The sequence below is a fragment of the Squalius cephalus genome, assembly GCF_949319135.1.
Source record: "Squalius cephalus genome assembly, chromosome: 10".
NCBI classification, from domain to species: Eukaryota; Metazoa; Chordata; class Actinopteri; order Cypriniformes; family Leuciscidae; genus Squalius; species Squalius cephalus.
The window spans coordinates 28,356,329-28,378,305 of NC_137131.1; the positions used below are offsets into that span (position 1 = coordinate 28,356,329).

At 42.3% G+C, this 21,977-nt stretch overlaps 1 protein-coding gene and 1 long non-coding RNA gene across 5 annotated transcripts in view; one reads left to right on the forward strand and one right to left on the reverse strand.

Moving 5' to 3' along the window:
* Positions 1-21,977, forward strand: part of LOC307165198 (inactive rhomboid protein 2-like) — a 211,471-nt gene that overhangs the window by 159,412 nt on the left and 30,082 nt on the right. The window lies entirely within an intron of this gene.
* Positions 3,067-16,126, reverse strand: LOC307165211. The gene is made up of 3 exons (XR_013822444.1): positions 16,063-16,126; positions 3,451-3,498; positions 3,067-3,115 (listed from the first exon to the last, which is right to left on the reverse strand). It is a non-coding gene; the product is annotated as an uncharacterized lncRNA (long non-coding RNA).

Consider the following 21,977-nt stretch of genomic DNA (forward strand, 5'->3'; position numbering starts at 1 on the left):
AAAATGGCTCTGAAAAGAGCCTTTGGGGTGTATGTAGCTCCTGTTGAGAAAAAGAAGAAACATGAAAAGGAGTCAAATATATTGCAAATGCCTTTGTGAATTAATATGCACTCAGTTTTAATTTAGCTTTATTGACTAAAACAGTATGTTAAGAACATGGCAAATCAGAACTGTAGGATTACAAAAATCTGATGAAAATCGATCACTGAAAAAACAGATAAGACAATTATTTTATTTTAAGTTACAAAGGTTAATAAAGGCTCTATTTTATGAATAGGTGTGTGTCCAAAAAAACACTTACTTCACTTACTATCACTTTACTACTTCATAACCACTACTTTGTCTGACTGTCTGCGCGCTTGTACTGCTAGCTACTAAACTGAGCTCTTGACAGGTCTACTTTGAACGTTACCATAGAAACGCACAAAAAAAGAGCTGCCTTTAATTTTAAGCATGTCACTTAGACAAAATCATTAAAAATGCCTTCAGAGTGTAAGGGGTTAATGTTATAAAAGGACAGATGTCATTTTTGTGTGGAAAAAAGACAGTCCGTCAATTTTATGACCGTTTATTAGTTTAACCTGGCTGTTTACCGAACGATTCTCCTCTGAAAGCGAAAAACGAGTTCCCCTCATGTCTAAAATAACTCACTGAAAATATTTAATACGAGAACATATAACAGTCAGTTAATAACAACTAACCAAGTCTAAAAACACATAATGTTAATCCTCCGGCGCCAATTTCTGTCATCCGTTTATCGAAAACATTTCTCTGAAAACTCGACGTTTTTCTAACAAAATAATATTTTTCAATAAAAAAATAAGTACACAAAACAAAATAAACACATACTGGCCTGAAAATTGTGTGTTTGAAATGGATAAACATACCTGATCACAGTAGAGTCCATTGAGTACTACCGATGCTTCTGTGTAGACTTGATCACGCGCATAAAAACGTGCACGCGCCACCTAACGGTAGATCTAGTAGGGATCGGCAAAATGGTTCCTCACGGTTCCTCCGCCGATCTCCGGAGTGTGCATGAATTGGAGTGGCTGTAGACTCATCCCGCCGATGGTTTACCCACCTAAGTTTTTTTGGTGTGCAGGGGAAAAACCCCTTACGATACTTTGCCGCTGGTGCCCTCCAATTGACCCTTCGCAAAGACCCGCCCCCCTTAGTTACTGTCGCTATGCCCGACAAGCTACCCCAGCAAACATGCTCCTTTGGGGCCCGAATGGGGCCCTTGCGGGCAGCCCACTGTGGGCCCAGATACCGGCGTGAAATGCGGGGCACATGTGGGCCCCACACTATGGGGCCCAGATGGGGCCCCATCGGGACAGCCCAAAGTGTGGGTTGACTGTGGGCTGGCCTACACTAAGTAGAGTGGGCCCCCATTGGGGCCAGTTGTGGGCCCACAGCAAACCCCTTAGGGACCCGTGTGGGACCACTGTGGGCAGCCCACTGTGGGCCCAGATACCAGCGTAAAATGCGGGGCACATGTGGGCCCCACACTATGGGGCCCAGGTAGGGCCCCATCGGGACAGCCCAAAGTGTGGGCTGACTGTGGGCTGGCCCACACTAAGTAGAGTGGGCCCCCATTGGGACCAGGTGTGGGCCCACAGCAAGCCCACGCTGTGGGCAAAGTGTGGGTATACTGTGGGTACATTGGGTTAAGTGTGGGCATACTGTGGGAACACTGTAAAAAGTGTGGGCATACTGTGGGTACACTGGGAAACGTGTGGGCATACTGTGGACAATGCAAAGATGGATTGTAATATACCTGTGGCCTTAACAAACAACAAGATTAGTTTGGTTGTACTTTGCATTTGCCACAATACATGCAAAATAATTGCACTTGTTGAAAGTTGAAGTAGTACATTATAAGTTATATGTTTCAAATAATTTCATTTATTCACAGTCATGTAAAATATATATATATATATATATATATATATATATATATATATATATATATATATATATATATGTATATATATACACAATACATTACCGTTCAAAAGTTTGGGGTCAGTAATTTTTTTTAAATATTTTTGAAAGAAATCCCTTCATCTCATCAAAGCTGCATTTATTTAATAAATACATTAAAAAGAGCAATATTCTGAAATATTGTTGCAACTTAAAATAACTGTTTTCTGTTTTAATCTATTTTACAAAGTAATTATTCCTGGGATGTTAAAAAAAGTATGTTAATAATTTATTACAGTAGCCAGCATCCAGTCGTCAGCATGTAAATCGTGGGAAAAAAATCAGGAACGTTTGAACAGAACTGTCAAAAGAGCAGCATTTATTTTAAATAGATTTTGAGTCTTCTGTCTTCAGAGTCCTCAAGTCTTCTGGTTCTTCTGCTCCTTCCACCATCCCAGTCTCTTGCATTATGATTTAACAGGATCAGGATCAACCCCTTCGGATGCTGCGGACTGGCTGTTTTTTGTGTCAGTTTTTTCTCTAAAGTGAGAAAAAAACAACAACAATTGAAATGTTAACATAAATTTTTTTACAAAAAAACAAAAACAAGGGTTGTTCCAAGTGTAATTTATATATGACTGGAGAAACCTGAGAATAATTTGAGTTCCGGAAAAATAGTTACAGGTGTTTATTATTATTAAAAACAAATTTAGGCGGTGTTGTTGAAAGAGAAACATACAGAGAGTGAACCAACTGAGGGCATGATGAAATAAGAGCATGAGAACAATTTATTAAAATTATCAACACAACGTAAAGAATAATTTTGTCAACTTGTACTCACACTCATGTCATTCCAAACCTGCATGATTTCTTCTGTGGAAGATGATATTTTGAAAAATGACTCAAAAAGTCAATGGGATCCAATGAGATTTTCATTGTATGAACAAAACAGATTAAACATAATCTTCTTTTGCATTCCACAGAAAAAAGTAAATAATACATGTTTGGAACAACATGAAGAACAAACCTTTTAATGTCTTTATCAATAAATCATTGATAGATTTAACTTGCAGCCTGAATATGTTTTTTTTTTTTTTTTTAAATAGAGGGAATGTGTCTGACGGTCAAACGAGTACTTACACAGAAAAAGAGTGACCTGTGCCTGAGTGGCTCTTTTGGGTTTATTTAGCTGTTTGAGACACATCACAATTAAGGAAAAAAGAGAGAAGACAACTGAATATTAGTCAAATATTACATAAATCTATACAAATAAAAACGATTATTTTTTCATCAGTGATTATTGACTAATTAATAGTCAATCTCTGGTCCTCGAAGTGCACTGTCTTGCAGTTTATGTTCAGACCTGATCAATCTCACTTGCTCTTTTAACCAAAAGAGCTTGATTAGCTTGTCCAGGCGTGCTGGACCAGGGTTGGTGCTAAAGTCTGCAGGACATTGGTCCTCAAGGGCCAGAGCTGAGATCACCTGCAAAATGTTCGGAACATGACTAGATCGATCACTTACAGCAGTGGTGTCCAGTCCTGGTCATGGAGGAGTTTAGCTCCAGCCTGTCTGTAGTGTCTGCTGATCCTGAAGACCTCGATCAACTGGTTCAGGTCTGCTTAACTGGGGTTGGAGCTCAATTCTGCAATCAGGATTAGATTGCAATAAATACTGAAAAGAGAGAGGACAAACAACATTTCAAATACAGTATGTCACGGGGTGAAGAATCACACGACAAGGCAGGTTTAGTGCAAAGGCCCCGGAGGGTGGATTTTATTTACAGTGAAATAAAAGGTGCAGGAAGACGGTGATCCGGTGCGTGATGGCTGGTGCTCCAAGTGCTCTTCAGTGTTTAATCCAAACGAAAGTGGGTGTCCAAACGTGCTCCAAAAGTGATGGGCTGTCGGTCACTCGCTGCTTTCTGGAGGAAAACGAGAGAAAGGTTAGACCAGCAATTCATTCAGCTCGAGACCAGAGTCTATCTGTCTGCTCAGCGCGTGCTGCTTTTGTAGCAGTTAATTAATGAGCTGCAGCTGTGACCGATCAGCCCGCTGTGAGGATGTGCAGGTGTTCGGTGTTTGTTACCAGGGCGACGCTGATTTCCTTGAGGACGCTCGTCACATTCCCCCCCCCCTAAGCGTCGTTCTGGTCCTGTGAACGTATGGAGATAGTAGGGGTGAAATAAGGGGAGGGTGGGGAATGACCCCTGACAGACCTGCATAAGCTGTCCATATCCGTGAGAGGCCATCAGCGTTCGCGTTGGCGGCCCCGGCCCGATGTCGTACCTCGAAGTGGAAGTCCTGGAGCGCTAGGAACCAGCGAGTCACCCTGGCGTTGGTGTCCTTGGCGCGGGCCATCCACTGGAGAGGCGCATGGTCGGTGACCAGGGTGAACTTGCGGCCTAGGAGGTAGTACCGGAGCTCCAGGACTGCCCACTTGATGGCCAGGGCCTCCCTCTCGACGGCGGCGTACTTCCTCTCGGCCGGGGACAGCTTCCTGCTGATGTAGATGATCGGATGCTCCTCACCTTCCTGGACCTGGGACAGGACGGCTCCCAGTCCCGTGTCGGAGGCATCCGTCTGCAGCAGGAAGGGGCAGCTAAAGTCTGGAGCGCGGAGTACCGGTGACGACGTCAGTGCTTCTTTGACCCGGGCGAAGGCCTCCTCCACCTCTGGGGTCCAGCATACTTTCTCCGGCTGCCCCTTCCTGGTCAGGTCTGTCAGAGGGGCGGCTAAAGAGGAGAAGTTGGGGATAAAACACCGGTAATACCCTGCCAACCCCAAGAAAGCTCGTACCTGGGTCTTTGTCTGGGGTCTCGGGGCGGAGTGGATGGCCTCTACTTTCTTTTCCTGGGGTTGTATCAGGCCCCGTCCGACACGGAAACCCAGGTACTTGGCTTCAGAGAGAGCTAGATGACATTTTCGGGGGTTGGCGGTGAGTCCAGCCCGCCGGAGCTCCGAAAGCACCCTCCGCAGACGCTCCAGATGTTCTCCCCATGCCTCGGAGTGGATCACGACGTCATCGATGTAGGCGGCTGCATAGGCTTGATGGGGCCGCAGGATGATGTCAATCATTCTTTGGAAGGTTGCGGGGGCCCCGTGCAGGCCGAAGGGAAGGGTCCGGTATTGCCAGTGGCCACTGGGGGTTGAGAAAGCAGTTTTGGGTTTAGCATTTTCAGAGAGTGGTACCTGCCAATAGCCTTTGGTGAGGTCCAAGGTGCTGATGTACCGGGCCCTTCCCAAACGGTCCAGCAGCTCATCGACCCGAGGCATGGGGTACCCGTCGAATTCGGAGACTTCGTTCAGGCGGCGGAAGTCGTTGCAGAAGCGGAGGGTGCCATCCGGCTTTGGAACCATTACAATGGGGCTGGACCACGGGCTCCGGGATGGTTCTATTACCCCCAACTTTAGCATTTGTTGGATTTCCTCCTCAATAGCCTGCCGACGAGCTTCCGGGACACGGTAGGGCCGTTGCCGGACGACGACTCCTGGGGGTGTCCTGACGTCGTGCTGGACTACGTTGGTCTGCCCGGGCTGGGTCGAGAACACATCCTGGAACTGACTGACCAGGTGTTGCAGCTCCGCCTTCTGGGCAGCCGAAAGATGGGGGTTGACGTCTACAACCACGGGATCGGTGAGACTGAGGGCCGCCACTTGGTCCCGGGTCCCCACCCACTTCTTTAGGAGGTTAATATGGTAGAGTTGCTCTGTCTGGCGTCGACCAGGTTGCCTTAGACGGTAGGTGACTGGCCCGATTCTTTCTAACACCGTGTATGGACCCTTCCAAGAAGCCAGGAACTTGCAGGCAGAGCTGGGGACCAGGACCATGACGCGGTCTCCCGGCTGGAACTCCCGTGGTTGGGCTGCCCGGTCGTAATGGCGTTGCTGGGCTTGTTGGGCTTTGCTGAGGTGTTCCCGGACTAATGGCATCACTCGATCGATTCTCTCTCTCATTTGTCGTACATGCTCGATGACGGTGCGATGAGGGGCAGGCTGCTGCTCCCAAGCTTCCCTGGCGATGTCGAGGAGCCCACGTGGTTGGCGGCCGAACAGGAGCTCAAAGGGGGTGAAGCCAGTTGAGGCCTGGGGTACTTCGCGGATCCCGAAGAGTACGTAGGGAATCATAAGGTCCCAATCCCGCTTATCCTCCGCCACCACGCGTCTCAGCATCTGCTTAAGGGTCTGGTTGAACCTCTCCACCAGCCCGTCCGTCTGGGGATGATAGACCGTGGTCCTCAACTGCTTCACCCGCAGCAGCCTGCAGAGATCTGCCATTAGCCGGGACATGAACGGTGTTCCCTGGTCAGTCAGTATCTCCGCGGGGATGCCGACTCGGCTGGCCAACAGAAACAGCTCCTGGGCGATGGACTTCGCGGTGGCTTTGCGTAAGGGAACTGCTTCTGGGTACCGGGTGGCATAGTCGACGATCACCAGGATGTGCTCGTGTCCCCGGGCAGACTTTGGCAACGGCCCCACTATGTCCATTCCGATCCGCTCGAAGGGCACCTCGATGATGGGCAGCGGGATGAGCGGGCTGGGGGGAGGAGTCCTGGGCGACGTGACCTGGCAGGTCGGGCAGGCTTGACAAAACCGTTTCACTTCGGCCTCCAGGCCAGGCCAGAGGAAACGGTCACGGATGCGCTGGGTGGTGTTGGCTGCCCCGAGGTGTCCTGCCATGGGGTGGGAATGGGCCAGCTCCAGGATGGTTTTGGTCTTGGCTCGGGGAACCACCAGTAGTTTTTTCTCCTCCCCCCTCCGCTGTGCGACACAGTACAGCAGGCCATTCTCGACGACAAAATGCGGGAGAGGATGGGGCCGTGGGAGGACGTCGTTTCCATCGACCATCCGGACCTGGGACCAACAGTGCTTCAAACGTTCGTCCTCCCGTTGTTCTTTGGCGAATGAGCCCCCTCCCGCAGCCTGTTGGTACACATCAAAGAAAGGATTAGAAGATTGGGAGGGGGACTCACCATCTCTCCCGCTGTCGGAGGCAAGAAGGGCTGGTCTGCGGCGAGGTCCACGCGGCCGCTTCCGTCTTCGACGGTTTCCCTCTGGGCTGGCAGGCTGAGTAGCGGCGGTGAGCAGTCGTTCGAAGCCCGGCCAGTCTCTCCCAAGCAGTACGGCCACCGGCAGGTCCTTCATCAAGCCAGCCTCCACCGGCCAGGTGCCTTGTCGTGACGCTATGGTGATTCTGCGGGCCGGTACTTGGCGAGTGTCTCCGTGTACACAGGTAATCGGCAGAAAACTCTTCTCACCGCCTCGAAGGGGACACACCCGGGACTGGATAAGGGTGACCGCACTGCCTGAGTCCAGTAAGGCCCGGAAACGTCTCCCTTCCACGACCACGTCCGCTTCAGGGGCTCCCGATGGTACACGCTGATGGACGATGCAGCCTGCCAGCCACGCACGCGGTGGTGTTACGGGTTCGGCGCTGGGCATGGGCTCGTCTCGCGGCGGGGAAACCGTCGGCCTGCTGACTGGACGTGAGGTGCCTTCTGGACCACCCTCCGGGGAAACGGCAACGCTCGATCCCCAGCCTCGCGGTGATGGATGGCATCCGCCAGCTCGATCGCCTCCACTAGTTCCAGAGTGTTGCAGGGATTTCTCATTCCAACCGCTTGACGAATCGGACGGGGAAGAGCGCGGAGGAGGCGATCGACCACCACCCGTTCCGCTACCTGAGCAGCCGAGGGATTTCCTTCTAATAGCCAGTGATGCGCGATGCGGCTGAGTTCCGCGGCTTGGGCACGGGCTGGCACGCGGGACTTGAATTCCCACTCGTGAAACTGTTGGGCGGCACAGATGGATGAGAGGCCGAGTCTTGCCAGGATTTCACGCTTGACTTCATTATAATCTTCGGCGATCTCATGGGGAAGTGAAAAATAAGCCCGTTGGGCTTCTCCAGTTAGAAGAGGTGCCAGCGCGCGTGCCCAATCGTCCTCTGGCCATGCTTCACATCGGGCTGTAGTTTCAAAGACTCGCAGAAAAGCTTCTACATCATCATCAGCCGTCATCTTCGGCAGCAGGCGGGTGGCTTGAGCACGAGGGTCAGGTAGCGGAACGCGCTGGGCGGCGGAGGCACGGATGGCGGTTAGTTCTTCCTCCGTCCTACCCTGGCGGGTGGCGAGATGTTCCACAATTTGTTGCTGGCGGATGCTTACCTCCGCGAGGCGTTGTAGAACCTCCTCCATGACGGGGATCAAGCGTGCCGCTTTCCGTGTCCTGCAGTGCACAAAGGGGAAAAAAGAAAAAATTAAGATATTGGGGCGGTGAACTTGCCGGTGATTCCTCACACTCTTGCCCGCATTCTCCACCACTGTCACGGGGTGAAGAATCACACGACAAGGCAGGTTTAGTGCAAAGGCCCCGGAGGGTGGATTTTATTTACAGTGAAATAAAAGGTGCAGGAAGACGGTGATCCGGTGCGTGATGGCTGGTGCTCCAAGTGCTCTTCAGTGTTTAATCCAAACGAAAGTGGGTGTCCAAACGTGCTCCAAAAGTGATGGGCTGTCGGTCACTCGCTGCTTTCTGGAGGAAAACGAGAGAAAGGTTAGACCAGCAATTCATTCAGCTCGAGACCAGAGTCTATCTGTCTGCTCAGCGCGTGCTGCTTTTGTAGCAGTTAATTAATGAGCTGCAGCTGTGACCGATCAGCCCGCTGTGAGGATGTGCAGGTGTTCGGTGTTTGTTACCAGGGCGACGCTGATTTCCTTGAGGACGCTCGTCACAAGTATTTAATGTTGATCTTAACTTTAAGATTAATAAATGCTGTAGGAGTAATTGTTCACTAATTGTTGGTTCATGTTAACTAAAGCTAACAAAATGAAACCTTATTATAAAGTGTTACCATTTATTAATAATGAGAGAGTTGGCCATACGAGTATAAAATGAATTAATAGGAATCTTAAACTGGTTCAAACTAGGCTACTGTATTGTATATTCGGGCAATTCCGCGCAAAACTGTCACATCCATAACGGCAACTAAATACCATGGCATTGTGTTGGCGTTATGGATGTGACAGTTTTGCGTGGAATTGCCCATTCATGTTAATACTAGGCACAACTGGCATTATAGCACTCCTTTCATTTGCCCTCCAGGTGGGCGTTCCATGTGACGTCACGTGAAATCAATGAATTAACCAAGTGGTACTCGATGCAGAGCCAAATGGGAGGAGCTAGAGCTCCAGCTCCTCCCCTCGCTGGAGCTCCAGCTCCTCCCCTCGCTGGATTTAGTGGGAGGGGCCGCGCATGCGCAGGTTAACTTTCTCGCTATCAAAGAGTTACGTCACGATCTTTTCCCGCAGCGTTGCATTCCGGGAAGGCGCCGCCATTTTAGGTGGTAACTCTATCAGTTGCCATGGTTACTTCTACAGTGAGGCCAAGATAAATAGCAAAAGAGAGAGAAAAGATCAGCTTGATATGCGTTTGCATTTTAGCGATCTGCCACAGTTTCTTGGGAAGATATGGAGAAGGAAAAAGCTTAAAGAAATGGCCTATCACGTTAATGACGTAGCCTACGACATTGCCAGAATGTACGATCTGTCCGCACACAGCAGGTCCAAAATGCACATCCAATATCAGATTTATTTCCACATATAAATAAACCCCAGGCAAAATTAATCAGTGAGGCCCTATTTTTAAATATATTTTATATAGTCCTATAATGTTTTTATATAATATATTAAAATGTATATTTGTTAATAGGCTATCTTCATTGCCTAGATATAATTAAACAAAAACAGTTGTTCATTTTTTACAATATGTTCTTATTTTATTTTTTATTTATTTATTTTTTCATTAACGAAATGTCAATCTTCGTCTTTATAACAGAAGATACAAAAATCTTCAGCCTATTAGGCTACATGTATAACGGATTATCACCTTATAAACAGTCCTTTGTGGAATAAGGCCTAATGCTATATAGAAATAGCATAGCCTATGGTTATAGCATCTTAATTTAAACTTTATTTTGGTATTAGGTTATTAAAATGCTAACTCGTCTATCTAATGTAAAGAGCTGGATACTAGGCTACTTAAATAGGCCTTATGTCATTAAATGTAGGCCATCTACGATAGACTAAATATTTTTAACGTTAGTCATTCATTTAAGCAATGACTAATATCGCACGTTAATCAATCCTGTGTGCAGTTCAAGCATCAAGCACCGGCAAAAGTAGGCTAATGATAATAAATGTGTCTAAAAAAAATAAAGCATTTTCATTATATATTAATAGGCTGTGTACAGTATCATAACACTGAACAACTCAACAGAAATCAGATGATTTAGATTAATTCACAAATAACACACACGTAAATGCGGTGGACAAAAAATAAATAGGGGTGCACTATCTAAGCTTTCACATTGCCTTTTAAGTCTAGTAATTTAGATAATAATAGCAGACGCTTTTGTCCAAAGCAGCTTTAAAAGTGAGGAAAACAACGAAACCGTTATAAAGATAAAATAATACATAGATAAAAAGTTTCAACCGTTTTTAGAAACACACACACACACACACAGTGTGAGCAATGTTCTTATTAGGTGCCCAGCAAACACAAAAACGTTGCAAAAACGTTTTTTTCACGTCGTGAAAAAGTTGTCACAACGTTTTTATCCTACGTATTTAATACGACAGATGTCGGGTTTTTTAAACGTTATAAACACGTATTTTCACAACGTGGCTGAAACATTTTTTAAACGTTATAAACACGTATTTTCACAACGTGGCTGAAACATTCTTTAAACGTTATAAACACGTATTTTCACCACGTGGCTGAAACTTTTTTTAACGTTATAAATACGTATTTTCACACCATTGATGAAATATTTTGTAAAAAAAACGTTGTTTTTTTTAACGTTGCTTCGACGATATGCGTCATGACTCATGTTCAACATTTTCAAAATGTCAAATATCACGTCTCATGTGGTACTTTTTTCCCTATTGGTTTTTACCACGTTCACCCGAAAAATTCACTGAAAGAACGTGTTAATCACTAAAACCTGAGATGTTTCCATCCTTGGATGTAGCCTGTAAGTGTTTGCAACTGCTGCCACGTCCGTCTTCAAAGAATCCAGTGTGAAGAGTAATCGATCCAGTGGGCTATAAACACAATTCTTTCTGGGACCCGTTAAAAACATTGAAAAATCACTGGACACAAAACATAAAAGTTAATCAAATTCTTTAGAATTTATTGATTAATAACACAATATGATTGATATATGATTAATTTTAATTAATGAGTGCATTTCTGTAATGTATTACTAATTCTAGAATAAATAATGATACAATCTATTATATATATATATATATATATATATATATATATATATAACATTTATGATTATTATCAGTTGTACGGCTTCATATTTTTGTGGAAACTATGATACAGTTTTCAGTAAGAGCAACATTTATTTTAAACATAATTTTTTTAAAACAATTTAAAAGTTTTTACTGCAACTTTTGATCAAATTAATCTATCTTTTCTGTATAAACATTTTTTTCAAAACAATAAATCTTTAAAATATTGAAAATGTTTATAAAACAGAACAATGGCCAATTATAACCACATTAGAAAACAGTAAAGGGATAGTTCACACAAAAATGTAAATTCTGTCATTAATTACCTACCCTCATGTCGCTCCAAACCCATAAGACTTTTGTGGAGAACACAAATGAAGATATTTTTAACAGATACCTTATGTGCGCATACAATTACATCTTTATTCACAAATTATGTATCTCCAACGCATGTTGCGCCATGAGATCGCTGGCTCTCTCGCCAACACAACACTGATGAATTGTGGTGCTCCGTGAACACGTGTCAGAGACGTATATTTTGTGAATAAAGATGCAATGGGTTTTTTTGCACACACACAGCATTTACTTCACTTCATAAAGTTGAGGTTAAACCACTGGAGTCATATTGATTATTGTTATAATGTCTTTACTACCTTTCTGAAGCTTGAAAGTTGTAGTTGCATAAACTGTGAAATGGAGGGCCAGAAAGCTCTGATTTCATTAAAAAGATCTACATTTGTGTTTCAAAGATGAACGAAAGTCTTACAGGTTTGCAACGACATGAAGGTGAGTGATGAAAATGTTTGGTTAAATTTGACGCATTAGGTGAATCAGTTCCTCAGGGGCACGAGTATCTCTTCCTGATCTCTGATCTGCTCCTTCCTTCCACCATCCCAATCCTGGATTATTGAGCCACAACAGAAGTTTCCACTTGGAATGCTTTAGCCTGGCTGTTTTTTCTCCAGCATCTAAAGTGAGAAAGAAAACAATAACCAAAATGTAAATGTAAAAAAACAATGGTTGTCCAAAATGTGAAGTATACACTTGAGTTTTCCCTCTACATACTTGTGGAAGATTTCAGTCATAAATAAATTGTAAATGTTTGCTTGATTAGACATTACCTGTCTAGAGATGTTATGTTTATGCTGAAATATAATATTGGTTTGTGTTTTAAAATCACCTATCACATGTCATTTTGTAGCGAACTGTCTCATGTGATAAAGTTTTGTGCTTCAGAATTTCCGATAACATAGTGAGTTTTTAGGGAGCGAATGTTTCAGTGCACTGTAAGGATTTTGTGATAAAGACGGCCACTGACTACTGAGATAGAGACCTGAGTGATATGCACCCAGAGTTATGCACCTTGATTAGCTTGTTCAGGTGTGCTGGACTAGGTTGGAGTAAAGCTCTGCATGTAAGTGGACCTTGAGAGACAATGTTGAGATCTCCTGCAATATGTTCTGAACTTACAACACTGGGACACCTGAACACTGGAACACTGAGACCAAAGTCCTGCAGAGTTTCTGGTGATCCTGGATCAGCTGCTCAGGTCTGCTTAATTGGGTTTGGAGATAAACTCTGTGATCAGAACTAGATGGCAAACAATACTGTAAAGGGGAGAAGACAAACAATATTATTTTGTTGTAAATAATTTGTTCTCTGTTCATCTGCTTCAGTATGCATCATGAATAAGCGGTAGGCTATATATCGTTAGCCTCATAGCACAATTGCCTAAGTCATTTTTTGTTTCTTCTGGTTTTCCAAAGACATTGAAATATGACTTATAGGCAATTATGCTATGAGGCTAACGATATTTAATTTGATATTTTAATAACACTGTTTTACTACATTAATACTAACTACAAACCTGATCAAAATGACTGGGCAGTGGAGGAAAGCCTTAGTTTGCCCTCCAGGTGGGCGTAATGGTGCGACGTGACGTCACATGATAACTATGAATTAACCATACAGTGCATACTTTTATATAAATAAATTAGCTTATTCCCATTCATCCATTGACCAATTGTCAGCAAAACCTTTACAAAAATATCTCATCTACACATAAGTGATTAAAAGCCCAAACTTACAGCTCAAGTCTAGTCAACCTAACGTTACCTCTAACGTTAACTAGCTAAAGTTAGTTAGATGCTAACGGACTTTTTCGAAGACACTAAACCATTTCTATTAAGTAAATATTCAACGAAAGCGAGTGATTTACATGAAAGAAAGTCTCAGAAACATTTGTATGTACTATTTGTGTAATTTTATGTACTAAACTTACCTTAAAGTTGTTAAAACAACAGTGATAGACGGAGTTTCGCTGATTGTCGGTTGAGCTGCTGCCTCGTTTCCATGGTAACGCCCTCCGCTCCAGTTCAAATGCGGCTTGAATGTTCAGCGCGCGCACCCATTAAAATACGTAAAAGTCACGCAGCATTTACGTTTAGATTGATGGAATGAATTATTTGATAATCAGCTAAAATATCATGAAACCTGATATATTATTAAGTGGATAGTAGGCCTGTGGCCATCGCAAACTGTAAATTGAATGAAAATATCCCATACACAAAATAAATATATTTTCAGTATTTTGGAATATATGCAAATATTTGAAATTGGCCCAATAAATATATTTCACACTTAACATCATATATTTTTGTTATATTTCAGAATATATTTCAATGTATTTTTTTCTGTATGGGTCCCCAAAAGTGTCAAAATATATGTGGCATATATTCCAAATACATTGAAATATATTCTGAAATATAACAAAAATATATGATGTTAAGTGTGAAATATATTTATTGGGCCAATTTCAAATATTTGCATATATTCCAAAATATATACTGAAAATATATTTCAAATATATTTCTTTTGTGTATGGGATGAAAGCATTAAAAATGTAAAACAATGTTTCAAATCATATATAATAGGCTACATTATAACATAATATATGTCTACCTTTAGAAATGGTAAACGAGGTAAACGAAAATAGCAAAAACTACATGATATAATTATGAACATATTTTCATAAAGTATGTCAATCATCATTAGAGCGTCACCCGCAGGCTGCATGAATGCAAGGACATTAACATTTTTCCAAAAGTTTATAGGCTATTAAATGAGAAGAGACGACTGAGAGTAAGCATTCACATATCACCTCTAAGTCCTTTTGATACTTGATATTCAGGCTGCCTACAGCAGTCTCGTCTGTTAGGCTACTCGATCAATGAAGAATCGCTTTAATGTTAAAATGTATTTTATACACAAACAGAACGTAGCCTACCATTGGAGATTTGGCATGGTTGTATTAATACTGTCGTGACGTTTCTTTTAAAACCTATTTCAACGTGCAGACTACGTTTTTTTAACACCTAAATAAAACGTCTCGCCAAAGTTGCATTTTGGTCTGGTTTTGTTTTCGTAGTAGACGAACGTGATATTTACGTTTTTTTGACTACCTAAAGAAAACATACCTGGTTGGTATTTTCACAACGTTTCTAAAACGTTTTATTTTGGTTACATTATTTTTTTTATTTTAGGTGTGGTTTCTTAAACGTTTTTAAAACTGCAACATTACCTAATTGCAACCAAAAAACAACGTGAAACGGTAAAAACGTTTTGTGTTTGCTGGGAGAACGCACCATTGGAGATTTGGCATGGTTGTATTAATACTGTCGTGGCGTTTCTTTTAAAACCTATTTCAACGTGCAGACTACGTTATTTTAACACCTAAATAAAACGTCTCGCCAAAGTTGCATTTTGGTCTGGTTTTGTTTTCGTAGTAGACAAACGTGATATTTACGTTTTTTTGACTACCTAAAGAAAACATACCTGGTTGGTATTTTCACAACGTTTCTAAAACGTTTTATTTTGGTTACATTCTTTTTTTTATTTTAGGTGTGGTTTCTTAAACGTTTTTAAAACGTTGCACTGCAACATTACCTAATTGCAACCTAAAAACAACGTTGTGAAACGTTGTAAAAACGTTTTGTGTTTGCTGGGTGTTTACGCGTTTAGTCACAGAAACGATAAATATTTAATCATAATCACGACAAATATTAGAGAAAAATACAATATGATGTATGCATCAAAACAAACTTGTCCTTCCATCACGGTTGAACTCGCACTAGATCCAGCAACAGTGAGCTAGAGCTCTAGCTCCTCCCATTTGACGCTGCAGCGAATCCCCGCTCACTAAATTTAGCAAGGTGGAGCTGGAGCTCCAGCGAGGGGAGGAGCTGGAGCTCTAGCTCCTCCCATTTGGCTCTGCATCGAGCACCATCTCGAATTAACCGTCCAGTGAATATTTTTAAGTTAAATAAATTAGTTTACTTTCATTCACACATTTGGAAATTGCCAGCAAAACCTTTACAATACTATCAAAATCTCTCATATACTGTACACATACAATGTGATTAAAAGCCTAAATTACAGCACAAGTTAACTTGCCTCTAGCTAACGTTAGTAACAGTTAGCTGCTACTGTTAACTTAACGCAGTGGTTCTCAATTCCAGTCCTCGTGACCCACTGCTCTGCACATTTTGTATGTCTCTCTTATCTGACACTCATTTCAGTTCATGGAGTCTCTCCTAACGAGCTGATGATCTGGTTCAGGTGTGTTAAATAAGGGAGACATACAAAATGTGCAGAGCAGTGGGTCACGAGGACTGGAATTGAGAACCACTGACTTAACGGATGAGATGCTAGCGGACTTTTCCTGAAGACACTAAATCATTTCTATAAAGTAAATATTCAACGGAAGCGTGTCATTTACATGAAAGAATGTGTCAGAAGCATTTGTGTACTATTTGTGTAAGTTTGGGGACTAAACTTACCTGAAAGTAGTGAAAACAACAGTGAGAGACGGATTTTCGCTGATTGTCAGTTGAGCTGCCGTCCCGTTTCCATGGTAACGCCCTCAGCTCCAGTTCAAATGCGGCTCGACTGTTCAGCGCGAGCGGCGAGCGCCCATTACGGTGCGTGTCCACTGGCGCGGTGCGAGCGGAGCGGAGCGAGCGTTTTCAATTCATTCCTATGGAAGTCGAGCTTCACGCTCGCGCATTGCATTTTGGGATTGACAGCGGACCGGAGAAAGCGTTGAGAGCGACCGAGAGCGTCAAAAGGTTGGGCAGTTCTCGACTTTATGCAAATATCAAGCGAAAAACGCGGTCGGCAGCCAATTGCTGTGAGGTTCGGGATGTGACGTCTGTTTTGAGAGTTTAAGAATATGCTAATTGTGCCGGAGTTTATGCTGGATTTAGTGCGTAAATCATTTTGTTTACAAATTAGACGCTTTGCAGTTGTTATGTATGTTAAATATTTTATTTTGTATGTGTTCATTGTGATTACATTGGCTGGGTTTATAAAAGTTTATAAAATTGAAAGGATATCTTTGCTTGGTGCATTTGGAAACAAAGCTTGTCTATTTCTAAATGTAATCGCGTGCATCGCTGATGATTATACTGTCCGTGTGTTGAAAAAAAACTTAGATTAAACACACTCGCAACAGACACACCCCAGAGCGGAGGCGTTATAGCGTTGCCAGCGGCACTGAGCGGACTTTTGCCGCTGTAGTGGACACGCACCAAAACACGTAAAAGTCACGCAGCATTTACATAAACATAGAATTGATGGAGGGAATTATTTGATAATCAGATAAAATATCTTGAAAACTTTGGTTTGTTCCATTTGTTCCTATTTTAATAAAACCTGTTTAATTATAACCTCAGTGAGATCAATTATGCAACATAATAACTTAAAAATATCCATTAGGGAACGTTCTCTATAAGTTACTTTAAGGTTATTCAAAAAATAACCACCCTGCAACGTTCTGGGAACGTTATTTTATGGTTGCAAAATAATAACTTAAAAATAACCATTAGGAAACGTTCTTTATAAGTTATTTTTAGGTTATTTAAAAGTAACCACCCAGCAATGTTCTGGGAACACTATTTTATGGTTACATAAAAATAAAACCAAAAAAGAATTTTCCCCTAACGTTAGTATTTGGTTCCCAAAAAAATAACCAAACGGGAACCAAAAACTAACGTTAGGGGAATGTTCTGTGTTAACTGGGTGGTCTGTCTGACTTTATCAGTCTGTCTGGGAACAGCTGCAACAAGCAAACAGGTAAAGATAGTACTTGTCTTGCTATCTTGTTGACTGTGTGCAGTTTGGGAGTATGGGATTGACTGTTGAATGAAATAACATTTATGACATTTTACAGGATCGTTAAAATAGTTTGATTAACCCTGAGCTTAATCAAGACAATGATTTAACAATGATTAATTGTTAAAAACAATGATTTAACTGTACTGTTATGGTGGGTTGCCCACAGTAAACCCTCATGGTGGCCCCACAGTGAAAAACAGCTATGGGCCCCGCATGGGCTAACCCACTGGGGGCCCGTGTGGGTTTTCTGTTGGCAGTCCCACAGTGGGTTGCCCACAGTAAATCCTAATGGGGGCCCAAATGGGCAAAACTGCTATGGGCCCCACATGGGCTAACCCACTGGGGGCCCGTGTTGGTTTTCTGTGGGCAGTCCCACAGTGGGTTGCCCACAGTAAATCCTAATGGGGGCCCAAATGGGCAAAACTGCTATGGGCCCCACATGGGCTAACCCACTGGGGGCCCGTGTGGGTTGCCCACAGAAAGCCCACATGGGGCCCGAAAGGGTTTGCCCTTGCCCACACTGTCCCACAGAAAACCCACACTTACCCACAGTGGGCCCACACTGGCATGTTTGCTGGGACGCTGCTCTCATGCCACACCATGTTCTCACGCAGTGAAAAATACATCGCGAAGCAGAGAGGAGACTGACAACACGCTGACAGACAGGACAGACCAGGTTACTTTTCGGTTACTTTTGATATTAGACATATTAAACAAAGTCTCACCTTTCAAATTTGGTCATTTTTTAAAAGAAATTTAAACGATACATACCGTTTTGTGGCTCTTAAGTGTGTCTGACAGATCGCTGTAGAGCATCAGTTAAAGCTGCTCGTGAACCGATCATCTCTTCCTTCTAGTTAATTTATAGCATCAAATAAACATGAATGAACATAAGAAGGAATGTTGTTTTAACCGCGGAAAGGCGTCAGTACATTCCATTTTTCAAGTTCAAATTCTCCCATGTTAATCTGCTATCTCTCCTGACTGCTTTGTCGGACAAAATGGCGGATGGCGGATTATGATTGGTTAAATCGCCTGTCAATCAAGCTCCCTGCGAAGGGTCAATTGCCAACGTTGGTAAGACTGAGCGTGCTGTCTTGTTATTATTGACGTATAATTATAGGACTTGTCCCCCTCAATGTCCATGTACATATATACAGCCCTGGAGCTACTTGACTATCCAATATGAAAAAAGTAGGCTATAATGACATTGAAAAATATCTTCTTAATTTTGTGTGTAACTGTCTCTAGTATAATGAACAGACAATTCAAGTTAAGACATTTTAATGACACCAGAAAGAACTCCAGGAGAAAAGGGATCAAAAAGGAACAGCAACAATGTAGAGAAGGATTCTTCCTGGCAACCTGTAACAGAGTGAAAAACATTGAGAAAAAGCAGTTAGGACTAAAGCTAAGAATAAAATTGTCATTACACTGGATAATATAATTAAAAACAACAATCAAAGGTACATCAGCTGGCAAACCATTTAATAGTTTAATAGGTTTAATAGTCTATTTAAAGGGAATGATTGTGGTGGGGAGTTTGCTCAAACTATGGCAGCGATACAGCAAAAAGTTGTTCTAAAAGACGGCAGGGGTAAGTCTGTGATTTTATTGCCATCCGAATCCATAATGTCAGTGTTTTTTCTCACCCAACCCGCGTACATTTCTGAATTGCTTCTTTTATAAAGAACACCGCTTTCTCACATAACGCAGTGAAGCAGCCCCTGAACGAGTGAATAATTGATTCTCGAGCCATCGATATCAGCACCATCGCCACGGGCAGCACTGGGTAACGTCACACGTAAGAAGGAATATCTTTAGCAAGCTTTCTAAGGTATGGTTCGGGGAACACGCCTATAAATGGTATACCTTTAGTTAAGTTATACCTTAAGAGTCTTCGTAGCACGCTAAGAGACAACGTTATCGGGAAACCCAGCCCAGGTGTTTATGAATGAGACACTGAATTAATTGGTTTTAAAAGTGTTTGAATTAATGATTCAATTGAGTATCTTTTTTTTAAATAGATTGGAACATTATTCTGATGTATGTTATCGTGATCTTCATTTTAAACAAAACAAAAACCATTTTAAACCAAATAGATTCTCAGTTTATCCTGAATTAGGGGCCGTTCACATATCGCGTCTAAAAACGTGTGGAAAGCACTCTCTCCTTTCTACAAGCACTTGCACTCCCGTGGCATCTGTCGTTGCTATGCAACCATGAACTGCACTCTCCGTGATGACGAGGAAGTATCAGCAAAGGATTAATTGATTTCTAGCCCTTGCATTAGCTTTACTACTAGATATATTTATGGAGATGAGAAATAAAAACTCGCCCTGTACAGCTATGATCAGCTGTTCGGCCGAGTTTTCCATGTTGTTACGGAAAGGCCAAAGCTGATCGGTTGGTTCTTGTCACATGACCTGCGGTGCGCTTGTGGCATTCTGAAAAGTTGAGATGTTTTCATCTCGCTGTGGCATTTGCGCGCCTGGAAAAATGAGCACGCTGCATCGCATGCGCGTCACTTCTATTATGGTATTACCGGTGTTGTCACACTTGATTAACTGGTGGGGAAATATCCGAACGTATGACTTACAGAAGGTACAATTAACTAAGAACGTTTCGGGAAACACGTATTAACGATAAGGTACAGCTTAAGGTATAACTTAGGAACGACGTAGCGTTAAGAAGGTTTCGGGAAATCCAGCCCTTATCATAATTAATAACGTGTTTCCTGAAACGTTCTTAGTGTTGCGCTTTTATTGAGCAGGTCATGCAATAACATAAATTAGTTATTTACACCAATAATGTGATGCGGCTACTGGGCAACCTGGTGAGTTTTGGAGGTGGAGCATTGAAGAGAGGGGTGTGTTTGTTTGGGTTCATTCCAAATATCAACAGTGTCCAACAGCGTTTTTGAAATATCGCTTACCCCACCTTAATATCTGGCAGTTTTTTTATGTCCATCTATAGTTGCCATCATCTGAAGTCTTCACAAGTGAGGCTGGATCCAAACTGGAGCTGCTATAATCTCTAGTGAACTTGCTGAGCATCCTGAGATAGAAACAGGGAAGCAACAGGAGAAAGATTAGCATAGCTGCAGTTCATATTATTTCAGGCAAAAGATGATCATGTGCACCTTTTACTATTTCATCACATATTAACTGTAAAACAAGATTATGAGATGTGTTAATTGAATGCTTGGCTAAAGAGATGTGTCTTTAGTCTAGATTTAAATTGGGAGAGTGTGTCTGAGCCCCGAACATTATCAGGAAGGTTATTTATGAAAGTAAAAGAGTGGCAAAACTCGAGAGCATAAAGATGTGAATTTGAGAACTTGTCCCCTGTAAAATACAAGTCCAAAGTTGAATTTAGAGATTTGCACTCGCAGAACGTGACTTAACGCATAGACAGTGATATTAAAATAAATAAATGATAACTCTGTAAACACCATACTAATTAAAAATAGACTACTATGTACAGTTAAGCGTTTTCCTCACATAGAAAACTGGTAGAAAACGCTTAAAGGTCCCATGGCATGAAAATTTCACTTTACTAGTGCAAAATGCCCGTGCAAAATCAGTTTTTGTGTGTGTTTTTAATAATTGTTGGTTTGGTGTGATTGAATGCTCATTGTAACAAAGCACACAGTGAACTCCAAGAAAACGCTATGCTTGAGCAGTTTGTGAATACGCTACTACAAATGATGCCCGTGAAAGAGAGAGTTGGTGAATAGCATAGGCTAATATTACACAGTAGCGATAACGTTAAGCGCACCAGAATGAAATATAATATCCAGAAGTAAACAGCATAGCTGACTTACAGATTCAGTTAACATCCACAAATGAATAAGCGCGTTGATTCAGGGAGCAGTGCAAAGTGCCCGTGCAAAATCAGTTTTTGTGAGCTAAACGCCGTCAAAAAAGTTTAGGAGATATTTCTTAGCGATGGCTGATTTCAACAGTTTCATTATGATAAAAAAATAACTTTTATATTGATTCAATGGATTAATTGCATTTTGAAAAAAAAGTGTCATGAATTTATTGCATTTTTGGGAAAAAATAATCAGTTTTTATAATAAATCTTTGAAAATCAAAATCTGGATTTGAATTACGTTATTATAACCTAAAGATGCTATGTGAAAGTTTGAAACAGAAAATAGTGGTTTTCATCTTGTTTATGTCAGAATGTTTATTTTTAAACCACAACCTTCTTGGGGCTTCTTTGAATGATACAACCCTCTAATGTCAGAATGTTTATTTTTAAATCACAACCTACTAAGTGCTTCTTTTACTGATATTTTTAACGATATCTTTAGTATTTCTCATCCAAACAACGTCAAACTTGGCACTGCACTTACTCGTGCCCGTGGCAAGACACCTGTCGAATTTGAAATCCATCGGACTAACGGTTCGAGAGATATGCGAATAACACACACACACACACACAGACACACAGACAGACAGACACACAGACAGACAGACGTTTCTGTAATTTATAGATAGACTAGTGCAAAAAATGCCCGTGCAAAATCAGTTTTTGTGTGTGTTTTTAGTAATTGTTGGTTTGGTGTGTT